Below are 12,511 nucleotides of genomic sequence, written 5' to 3'. Positions count from 1 at the left end.
GTAACTGAGCGATCACCTCTAGGAAGGGATTCCGAAGGCAGAGGACAAGGTAGATGCAAGCCACCAGGGGTTGGAGAACATAATGAGCAGATCAAAGCATCTGACACAGCAGAGTAGCAGGGTTTCAGAGGAACAGAGTAGAGGGTGTCAGTTGAACAGGGTAGCAGGGTGTCAGAAGAGCAGTGTATAACAGGGTAGCAGTGCAGTAGTGTGTCACATGAACAGGTCAGCAGGGTAGCAGAGTGTCAGAAGAATAGTTTAGCAGGGTGTCAAAGGATCAGTACCTCTTAAATGTGAATGAGATGGACAGCTGCCACCGCGGGGGCGGGGGACATGGGAGGTCTCATTGACAAGTCAATCATGAAACCTACACATTTCAAATTATTTGCTCCCTCCCTCTTTTACAGCCCCTCCTGCACTGATTGTTAGGGAAACTTTATCATTCAGGCTGGTTCTACTATATAAAGACTTGGAGAAGATTTACTCCACGCTTGTGGGTAGCACACATTGGCATGCATGCACAGATCATCTTCTGAGAAGAGCTATTGTATATTCAGAGCCAGTTATTATTAGTAGGAACAGTGTAGCAGGGTGTCAGAGGAATAGTGTAGTAGGATAGCATGATAGCAGGGTGTCAGGACCAGTGTAACAGGGTAGCAGTGTAGCAGGGTGTCAGAGGAATAGTGCAGCAGGGTAACACGGTAGCAGGGTGTCAGAGGAACAGTGCAGCAGGGTAACACGGTAGCAGGGTGTCAGAGGAACAGTGTAGCAGGGTGTCAGAGGAACAGTGCAGCAGGGTAGCACGGTAGCAGGGTGTCAGAGGAACAGTGCAGCAGGGTAGCACGGTAGCAGGGTGTCAGAGGAAGCATACAGTCTCCACAGCTTCTATCCACTGAGCCTGGGGGATTTGCCTGGCTACCGAGTGTAGCAGTGTAGCATGGTGTCAGAGGAGCAGTGTAGCAAGGTAGCAGTGTAACAGGGTAGCAGAGGAGCAGTGTAGCAGGGTGTCAGGACCAGTGTAACAGGGTAGCAGTGTAGCAGGGTGTCAGAGGAGCAGTGTAGCAGGGTGTCAGAGGAGCAGTGTGACAAGGTAGCAGTGTAGCAGGGTGTCAGGACCAGTGTAACAGGGTAGCAGTGTAGTGGGGTGTCAGAAGAGCAGTGTAGCAGGGTGTCAGAAGAGCTGTGTAACAGGGTAGCAGTGTAGCAGGGTGTCAGAGAGGCAGTGTAGCAGGGTGTCAGAAGAGCTGTGTAGCAGGGTGTCAGAAGAGCAGTGTAGCAGGGTGTCAGAGAGGCAGTGTAGCAGGGTGTCAGAAGAGCAGTGTAGCAGGGTGTCAGAGGAGCAGTGTAGCAGGGTGTCAGAGGAGCAGTGTAGCAGGGTGTGAGAGGAGCAGTGTAGCAGGGTGTCAGAGGAGCAGTGTAGCAGGGTGTCAGAGGAGCAGTGTAGCAGGGTGTCAGAAGAGCAGTGTAGCAGGGTGTCAGAGGAGCAGTGTAGCAGGGTGTCAGAGGAGCAGTGTAGCAGTGTAACAGGGTAGCAGGCTAACAGGGTGTCAGAGGAGCAGTGTAGCAGGGTGTCAGAGGTGCAGTGTAACAGGGTAGCAGGGTGTCAGAAGAACAGTGTAGCAGGGTGTCAGAGGAGCAGTGTAGCAGGATGTCAGAGGAGCAGTGTATAACAGGGTAGCAGTGCAGTAGGGTGTCAGATGAACAGGTCAGCAGGGTGTCAAAGGATCAGTACCTCTTAAATGTAAATGAGATGGACAGCTGCCACCGCGGGGGCGGGGGACATGGGAGTTCTCAATGACAAGTCAATCATGAAACCTACACATTTCAAATGATATGCTCCCTCCCTCTTTTACAGCCCCTCCTGCACTGATTGTTAGGGAATCTTCATCATTCAGGCTGGTTCTACTATATAAAGACTTGGAGAAGATTTACTCCACGCTTGTGGGTAGCACACATTGGCATGCATGCACAGATCATCTTCTGAGAAGAGCTATTGTATATTCAGAGCCAGTTATTATTAGTAGCTATTTCTTTGAAATATGAGCAAATCATATTTGCCCACGTAGCAAAACAGGCTTAGTTATTCAATATTATTTACAAATCTCACTGTAGAGACAGTTCTATTTTATTGTTCCCTGTGTTTCACTTGTTTCACACATCATCTCATCACATTGTATGTTTCTCCAGGGTATGGCAATGCTGACATACTTAATGTTTAATCGTGCTTGAAATGTTCATGTACCAAAGGCTTCTCTCAGTCATTCACTGAAATGTTTATTTTGTTTTGATTCGATTTGTATTTGAATTGCATGGAATGGGATTGAAAGGTGGCCATTTTAATGCCCATCTTCTCAATGTAAAAGAACATCCAAACAACAACGTATTTGTCTCCAACCTGATTCTTTACTTGTTTCAGACCTACACTTAGGAAATAAGGTGCTATCTAGAACCTACAAGGGTTAAATGGCTGTCACAATAGTAGAACCCTTTGAAGAACCCTTCTTGGTTCCAGGTAGAACCCTTTTGGTTACAAGTCGGGGGCAGCGGAGTAGCCTAGTGGTTAGAGCGTTGGACTAGTAATCGGAAGGTTTCAAGTTCAAACCCCTGAGCCGACAAGGTGCAAATCTGTCAATCTGCCCCTGAACAGGCAGTTATCCCACTGTTCCTAGGCTGTCATTGTAAATAAGAATTTCTTCTGAACTGACTTGCCTAGTTAAATAAAGGTCAAATGAAAAATATCTGCTTTGGGATCCATGTAGAACACTTTCCACAGAGGGAAAGAAGAACCCTTCAGGGACACTTTTTTCTAAGAGAATAAATGTATTATTTTGTCTTCCTTATTTTGTCTTCCTGTCCTTGTCACAGCAGCAGGTAGCATACCGTCTGCACAACGTCTATCCACTGAGCCTGCGGGATTTGCCTGGCTACCCAGACTCCTTGCTCTGGCCAAATGCTACGCCACGCCCACGGACGTTAGTTTCTTCTCCACAAAGACTCTGGATCTGAGTATCTCCCTGAACACACTTGGGGCCATCTGATTGCTCCAGAAACCGATGGATTGGGCCACTGCCAGAACACACGGGTAAAGCGGCGGTTTGAAAACTCTGATTGGTTAGATACAGTCCAATCGCTGATGACTTGTTTTGTACAACACCTCTTGTCACCACATGACATGCCTTCAACGATAGAAGTCTCAGACCAAAGTATGTACCGAAGACAGAGCATTCGGAATCATTTAGTGTGAGTCCAGGCTACCGTGGGATAGGATTTTCCCAGACACTTGAAAAGTTCCTCTGTCCTTTTCTCAGCATCTCTTGTTTTTTTTCATTTAATCTAATTCATTTTCAATGACTTTCTTGCTGTGGAAATGTGAATGACAAACACGTTAGCCTAAAGGCGAGATGAGTACATGTTCTTCTCAGACAATGACAGACTGTAAAGAAATGACATGGTAGTTACATCTTAACACCAGTGTTGTACTGTGCCTAGATACATCTTAACACCAGTGTTGTACTGTGTCTAGATACATCTTAACACCAGTGTTGTACTGTGTCTAGATACATCTTAACACCAGTGTTGTACTGTGTCTAGCTACGTCTTAACACCAGTGTTGTACTGTGCCTAGCTACATCTTAACACCAGTGTTGTACTGTGTCTAGCTACGTCTTAACACCAGTGTTGTACTGTGTCTAGCTACGTCTTAACACCAGTGTTGTACTGTGCCTAGCTACGTCTTAACACCAGTGTTGTACTGTGCCTAGCTACGTCTTAACACCCGTGTTGTACTGTGTCTATATCACAGTGTAGAGGGGTGCTGCAAGCCTCAGGGATGCCTCTCGGTTTTTAACTGTTCATCTTCTAACTCTAACGCCCACTCTCTATGAGGAAGGAGTCTGCTATGATTTAGCTTCATCACCCTGTGTATGTTTTACTGCCAACTTTAGCAGAAAGCATATCAATCATTTAGGTTGCCAAATTGCACCCAGTAGAAATTTGTGCAGAAATGCATACACTATCTCAGTCAATGAAGAGCAATTTCTTCAGTCTGTGAAAAATATTCAGTCCCATCCTCACCAGCTGCGCTGTAATCTCAGTTGAAAGCTACATTTAGAAAAGGGAGAGTGGCTTTCAAAAACTTATTTGACTTCACGAGATAAATAGAGTGTTTGCCCCTGAATGTTTTGGCAAAGGAGTCGTCTTGACAGCCTGTGAGTGGTGGACTCCATTGAAGTATGAGTGACTCTTTGAGGCCATATTTTGAAATGCAATCATGTCCAACACCATGTAATTTTCCACTTGAGATCGCGTTTATTTACCTGTTTGTCTCTCATTTCCCCCCAATACTCTATTATTTGCAGTGTGAAAAGGATTTCATTGGTTAATGTTATTGGACTAGGAAAACGAAGTGTGTAATGTACACTGTTGTCCCCAGTTATCTCTGTGTTTGTTGTAAACATGAGCCTGCTTTGCATGGTGGGAAACGGTGTTGAAAGACGATATTCAAAATGGCTTTTCCCATTACATTACTGACACGCAGTCCCTTTTCCCATTACATTACTGACATGCAGTCCCTTTTCCCATTACATTACTGACACGCAGTCCCTTTTCCCATTACATTACTGACACGCAGTCCCTTTTCCCATTACATTACTGACACGCAGTCCCTTTTCCCATTACATTACTGACACGCAGTCCCTTTTCCCATTACATTACTGACACGCAGTCCCTTTTCCCATTACATTACTGACACGCAGTCCCTTTTCCCATTACATTACTGACACGTAATCCCTTTTCCCATTACATTACTAACACGCAATCCCCTTTCCCATTACATTACTAAGACGTAATCCCTTTTCCCATTACATTACTAACACGCAATCACTTCTCCCATTACATTACTAAGACGTAATCCCTTTTCCCATTACATTACTAACACGTAATCCCTTTTCCCATTACATTACTAACACGCAATCCCTTCTCCCATTACATTACTAACACGCAATCCCTTCTCCCATTACATTACTAACACGCAATCCCTTTTCCCATTACATTACTAACACGCAATCCCTTCTCCCATTACATTACTAACACGTAATCCCTTTTCCCATTACATTACTAACACGCAATCCCTTCTCCCATTACATTACTAACACGCAATCCCTTCTCCCATTACATTACTAACACGCAATCCCTTCTCCCATTACATTACTAAGACGTAATCCCTTCTCCCATTACATTACTAACACGCAATCCCTTCTCCCATTACATTACTAAGACGTAATCCCTTTTCCCATTACATTACTAACACGTAATCCCTTTTCCCATTACATTACTAACACGCAATCCCTTCTCCCATTACATTACTAACACGCAATCCCTTCTCCCATTACATTACTAACACGCAATCCCTTTTCCTAGAGAGACAATATCAGTTATCAGTCTCTTCCTAACTGTTGGGTTATTCCCCCAGGCCATGTAGCAATGGCTCAGGATGTTTTCCACAATAACAGGTTGCTGTGCCACTTGGCGGGAAATACAAGCATGTGACTCAACAACTCATTGCCGTGGAAAAGGAGCAAAGCTAAGCCAATGGCAATGAGACAGCGCAGGCTGCCAGTGTTAGCATCTGTCCAGTCCTCTGCCTTGGGATGCTTACATAACTTATCACTTTTAACTCCTCTGTTTATAGAGCTAGAGATACTCAGAGCCAATGCAGATTTTATTAAGGCGCTCGCTCAAGGGTGTAAAATCGGCATCGCCTCAAAACATGGTTTGTAACTTCCTCCTGGCCATAACAACAACTCAAAGTTGCCACCCAAGAAAACATTATTTTCCAGAGAATATACACTGATATTTAGAACATTTGCAATAAAGGGCCTGGATTTGTTGGATAAACTGACGGATCAAGCTTTAAATATAGTTTATTCAGAATTCCATATGTAACACACATCGAGGGGGAAGCTCCAGTTAATTTGTTCCCGGCCAAAATGAAGCTGGCAGCTTTCATAAATTACCATTTTATTAAGATTCAGAAGCAAAACATTTAAATATTCACGTGTTGTCTGGCACTCTAGACTCATGTCTGATTAGATTTTAATTACATGACTTTGTCTTAAACAAACGAGGAGCGGCAGCATAGAGGCCTATTTGTCTTTGCTGGTAATGAGTGCACCTGAAATGTACCTCTGCTGAAAGGAGCGTATCCTTCATGAGCAGGAACAGAAAACCCCTTTGGCTCCTCTCTGCTTCCTGTTGTTTACCTTCCATGGAATGTAATGAAACCCAGGCTCTCCAAAACCCAGACCCAGAGGACAACATTTCACACTTAGTCACCGAGTATCAGAACCTATTCTCCCTCTCTCACCTCACCTCCTCTCTCCTCCCAGTTTTCTGTCCCTGTTACTTCAATGTCATTACTTTTCACAGCTCTATTCAATAGCTCTATTAAACAGATCATATTAAACAACTCTATTCAACAGCTCTATTCAACAGATCATATTAAACAGCTCTATTCAACAGCTCATATTCAACAGCTCTATTCAACAGCTCATATTCAACAGCTCATATTCAACAGCTCTATTCAACAGCTCTATTCAGCAGCTCATATTCAACAGCTCTATTCAACAGCTCATATTCAACAGCTCATATTCAACAGCTGATATTCAACAGCTCATATTAAACAGCTCTATTCAACAGCTCTATTCAGCAGCTCATATTCAACAGCTCTATTCAACAGCTCATATTCAACAGCTCATATTCAACAGCTCATATTCAACAGCTCATATTAAACAGCTCTATTCAACAGCTCTATTCAACAGCTCATATTCAACATGTCATATTCAACAGCTCTATTCAACAGCTCTATTCAACAGCTCTATTCAACAGCTCTATTCAACAGGTCATATTCAACATGTCATATTCAACAGCTCTATTCAACAGCTCTATTCAACAGGTCATATTCAACAGCTCTATTCAACAGGTCATTTTCAACAGCTCTATTCAACAGGTCATATTCTACAGCTCTATTCAACAGCTCTATTCAACAGCTCTATTCAACAGCTCTATTCAATAGCTCTATTCAACAGGTCATATTCAATAGCTCTATTCAACAGCTCATATTGCTCAGATGGAGTGATCAAGATCAATTGTTATTTTGTTGTGAGTTCTTGGCGTGTTCGTTTTTGTAACTGTGTGCGTGTGTGTATTTCTATAATTTTTTTAATTGAACATTTATTTATCCAGGTGAGTCAATTTAGAACAGAATCCGTATTTAAAATGTCGGCCTGACTAACATGTGCACCTTTGTGTGCACAGTGCACGTGTGCAAGTCTGTAGATGTATGAGGGGTTACTCTATGCAATCTCATCATTATGCGGTTGGATGCAGAACCTTTGCTTTCCCTCCTTGGCACGCTTGACACCAGCTTTAATGTGTAAATGGTTTTACAAGGCCGAAGAACACCTCTCCTGCTTTGATACATTTGCTCTCTTCCAGGGGAGAGACACTATGATAACAAGTACTAGGTGACTGAGAAATGATGATTTCCTCCCAGTCTATGAGGCTTCCATCTGCCATGTTCCGCTACTCCTGTAACATGCCCCATGATCCATTCCAGAGGTGCTGTAGAGGAAAGCATGGTGTTTCTAAATTGTAAAACATGCAAATTGAACCAGGTCCAATGAGTGTAGGTTCTTCTGTCATCTCTTGAGTCATGCATTCAAACTGACTCCATAGCAACACATGCATATCAAATCCATTTCTTTTGTCACATTTGCCAAATACAACAGACCTTACAGTGAAATGCGTACTTACAAGCCCTTAATCAACAATGATTTAAGAAGTTTTAAGAAAACAAAGTGTTAAGTAAAAAGTAGATAAGCAAAAAAATTTAAAATAAATGTAACAAATAATTAAACAGCAGCAGTAACATAACAGTACTGAGGCTATATTACAGGGGGTACCGGTACAGAATCAATGTGCTGGGGCACCGGTTAGTCAAGGTAATATGTACAGTGGGGAGAACAAGTATTTGATACACAGCCGATTTTACAGGTTTTCCTACTTACAAAGCATGTAGAGGTCTGTAATTTTTATCATAGGTACACATCAACTGTGAGAGACAACACATTGTATGATTTTTATGTAATTAATTTGCATTTTATTGTATGACATAAGTATTTGATCACCTACCAACCAGTAAGAATTCCGTCTGTCACAGACCTGTTAGTTTTTATTTAAGAAGCCCTCATGTTCTCCACTCATTACCTGTATTAACTGCACCTGTTTGAACTCGTTACCTGTATAAAAGACACCTGTCCATACACTCAATCAAACAGACTCCAACCTCTCCACAATGGCTAAGACCAGAGAGCTGTATAAGGACATCAGGGATAAAATTGTAGACCTACACAAGGCTGGGATGGGCTACAGGACAATAGGCAAGCAGCTTGATGAGAAGGCAACAACTGTTGGCGCAATTATTAGAAAATGGAAGAAGTTCAAGATGACTGTCAATCCCCCTCGGTCTGGGGCTCCATGCAAGATCTCACCTCGTGGGGCATCAATGATCATGAGGAAGGTGGGGGATCAGCCCAGAATTACACAGCAGGACCTGGTCAAAGACCTGAAGAGAGCTGGGACCACAGTCTCAAAGAAAACCATTAGTAACACCCTACGCCGTCATGGATTCAAATCCGGCAGCGCACGCAAGGTCCCCCTGCTAAAGCCAGCGCATGTCCAGGCCCGTCTGAAGTTTGTCTGAAGCATGTCCATTTGGATGATCCAGAAGAGGAATGGGAGAAGGTCATGTGGTCTGATGAAACAAAAATGTAGCTTTTTGGTCTAAACTCCACTCGCCGTGTTTGGAGGAAGAAGAAGGATGAGTACAACCCCAAGAACACCATCCCAACCGCGAAGCATGGACGTGGAAACATCATTCTTTGGGGATACTTTTCTGCAAAGGGGACAGGACGACTGCACCATATTAAGTTCTGCTTTTGCAATAAAATGCAAATGAATTACTTAAAAATCATACAACGTGATTTTCTGGATTTTTGTTTTAGACTCTCACAGTTGAAGTGTACCTATGATAAAAATTGTAGACCTCTACATGCTTTGTAAGTAGGGAAACCTGCAAAATCGGCAGTGTATCAAATACTTGTTCTCCCCACTGTACATGGCACTTCCTTATATTAACATATTGTGGTGTTGGGTTGAGCGTGCAGAGATTGACACAGAGACAGGGAGGCTTTTGTCTGCAAAAACAAATTTACTAAGACACAAAATAAACATAACAAAGAAAATCACTTAGGTTTGGCTCGGTCCTTCTTCTCTACTGTGGCTTGGTCTCGGTCTCTCCACATTCTCTCCCGCGGTGCTCCTTTTATTCGGCCTCCACGGCTGGTTGGCACTTTCCTCTAATTACCTTCATTTAGAGCTGTTCGTGTCACATCGCCTCACATACCTCCCCTCTATTACCATCCCCCAGGGTAGACGACCTGGGATACCACCCCCCCTTAGCCCTGGCTGGGAGGGAGGCATGCTATAAGCGCTAGGTTTGCATCCCTCCAGGATAGGGCGTCCGCATTGCCATGCTGGGCCCCCGACCTGTGGATGACAGAGAAAGAGAATCGCTGTAAGGAAAGGAACCAGCGGGTGACACGGTCATTCGTGTCCTTACCTCTTGCCATCCAAACGGCATGGTCAGTGATCAGGGTAAACTTCCTCCTGACAAGATAATATTTGCGGGTATCCGGTGCCCACTTCACCGCGAGGCACTCCTTCTCGACAATCGAGTATTTCTTCTCCCTCGGGAGGAATTTCCTGCTGACATACATGATGGGGTGCTCCTCGCCTTCCTGCTCTTGGGACAAAACGGCCCCTACCCCTGTGTCAGACGCGTCTGTCTGGACCAGGAGGTTTTTTGAGAAGTCCGGGATGACGAGTCCCGGGTTGGAACATAGCGCATCCTTCAGGGCCTGTAACGCTGCCTCTGTGTCCTCCGTCCATTGCACCATCTGGGGTAGCCGTGCCTTTGTTAAGTCTGTAAGGGGAGAAGCTATTGCGGCAAAGTTAGGTACAAATCTACTATAGTACCCTGCTAACCCCAGGAATGACTTCACCTGCCTCTTGGTTCTGGGGAACGGCCATCCCCTAATGGCAGCGATTTCTTTTCTTGGGGATTCACATTTCCCTTCCCGATCTGATAGCCCGGGTACTCCACCTCGGCGTAGCCCAGGTGCACTTGTGGGGGTTCGCGGTCAGACCTACATCCCTTAGGGCATCCACCACTGCCTGTAACCTACACAGATGTGACTCCCAACTGTCACTGTGCACAATTATGTCATCCAGATAAGCAGCGGCGTACTCACTGTGCGGCCGCAGGACGCGGTTCACTTCCCTCTAATTAACTCCATTTAGAGCTGTCCATGTCGGGGTGCCCAGCTCCCGTATTCCCAGCAGAGGGAGCCAACGTCTCCTCACGTAACTCCCCTCTATTACCATCCCCCGGGGTATACCTCCTGGGATACCACAATATGTATCCTGTACATGCAATCTAAACTAGAAAAAAATAGAAACGTCCCTTTTTCAGGACCCTGTCCTTCAAATATAATTTATAAATATCCCCAAAACTTCACAAATCTTCATTGTAAAGGGTTTAAACACTGTTCCCCATGCTTGTACAATGAACCATAAACAATTAATGAACATGCACCTGTGGAACGGTCGTTAACAGCTTACAGATGGCGGTGTCGTGTCTTTGGCTATGCCGGATTAAGTGATACGACATGCTATTCTATAAAATAATTTCTCCGTAATTAATATCACCTGATTGAGCTAATCATGTAAATGTAATTAACTAGAGAGTCGGGGCACCACGAAATAATATTTATAGAGCTGTTATCTTCCGAATAAACTCTTAAAGACCTAGTAATATTTTACATCAATAGCAGTCAATATTAACCGTCACCTTAATTCAGTCTCATCTGAAAGTTGTAAATTCTTGATTATCTTCACAAACCCTGGCTAACAAGTGGAATCAGCAATACAAAATTGGGTTTAATTATTTATTTACTAAATACCTAACTAATCACACAGAATTACACATACACATAATTAATCATAACTTGATTACAAATTACGTCATAAACTCTGGATAAGAGCGTCTGCTAAATGACTTAAATGTAAATGTAAATGTAATAAAGGAAAACGTCCCTGGCGGGCGGAACAGATATGACCGCTGGTTACACAAAAGAAAAGGGCTGGGTTTGAGTGAAAGAGTGGGAAGACTGAGGAACACAGGGAGAAGCTGTGCTGTTGTAAATACAGTATCTTATGCATCTAAATTTACCGCCCATTTGGAAAAGGAAAATGCAATAAATATTTACTCTGAGCTGCGCTTCAGTAGGTTGGTGGTAGATGGAAGGCTGTGTTGTTGTGTGGTAGACGGGATACTCTGTCTGTTCCTTCCCAACCTGCGTTTGCAGCTGCTGTTGCTAACTCAATGGCTAGGAGGTATGACTTCTGTAGTGAATATGAGTTCAAAGTTCATACCATTCGCAACCAATGCTCACGCTGATGTTGGCTTCGTTCTGTAGTTATTATCTGAACCATTCTGACATCGGACCGTCGTCCTCACATCCTCGTAACAGATGGTTATATTGTCGTCAAGGCTTTATATAGGAAGGGAGAAAAGGTGTGTGTTTCATAGTTTACAACCTATGTCTCTTCACGTGGGTGGGCCACTGAGTCGGGCCTAATGAAAACCCAAATCTCACATTTTAGAAGCTAAAATCACATTTTATCCCATCACGAATAATTTCATATTCAAACATTTAAATTGAACAACAATTCCATGTGAATCCGATAACTCTGATGTGTAGACTTTCCACTGTAGAGTTTATGTCATCTTATCATTGATGAGAATGTCTCAGATGACAACCGAACTGACATCATATTCATTAAGTACCACCACATATGTTCAATTGGTCGGATTACCAGAATATAGTTCATTTCCCCCACCTTCTGATGTTCCCAGAATCTCTATGTTAACCAAAATGTTTGCAAATGTAACATCAGTAGGGTAGAAAGAGGAAAAAGGGGGGAAGAGGTAGTTATGACGGTCATAAACCTAGCCCCAGGCCAACGTCATGACAGTGGGAAATTAAGGTCACAATTATGAAAACTTAGGACACGAAAGAGTCCTTACTACTGACCCTGAAAAACACCAACAGAAAGATGGACAGGGTCCCTGCTCATCTGTGTGAACGTTTCTTAGGCATGCTGCAAGAAGGCATGAGGACTACAGATGTGGCCAGGGCAATAAATTGCAATGTCCGTACTGTGAGACGCCGAAGACAGCACTACAGGACGGACAGCTGATCATCCTCGCAGTGGCAGACCACGTGTAACAACACCTGCACAGGATTGGTACATCTGAACACCACACCTGCGAGACAGGTACAGGATGGCAACAACAACTGCCTGAGTTACACCAGGAACGCACAATCCC

The sequence above is a fragment of the Oncorhynchus gorbuscha genome, linkage group LG01 (assembly GCF_021184085.1).
Source record: "Oncorhynchus gorbuscha isolate QuinsamMale2020 ecotype Even-year linkage group LG01, OgorEven_v1.0, whole genome shotgun sequence".
Classification (NCBI taxonomy): Eukaryota; Metazoa; Chordata; class Actinopteri; order Salmoniformes; family Salmonidae; genus Oncorhynchus; species Oncorhynchus gorbuscha.
Note: the sequence above shows the minus strand (reverse complement) of the source record.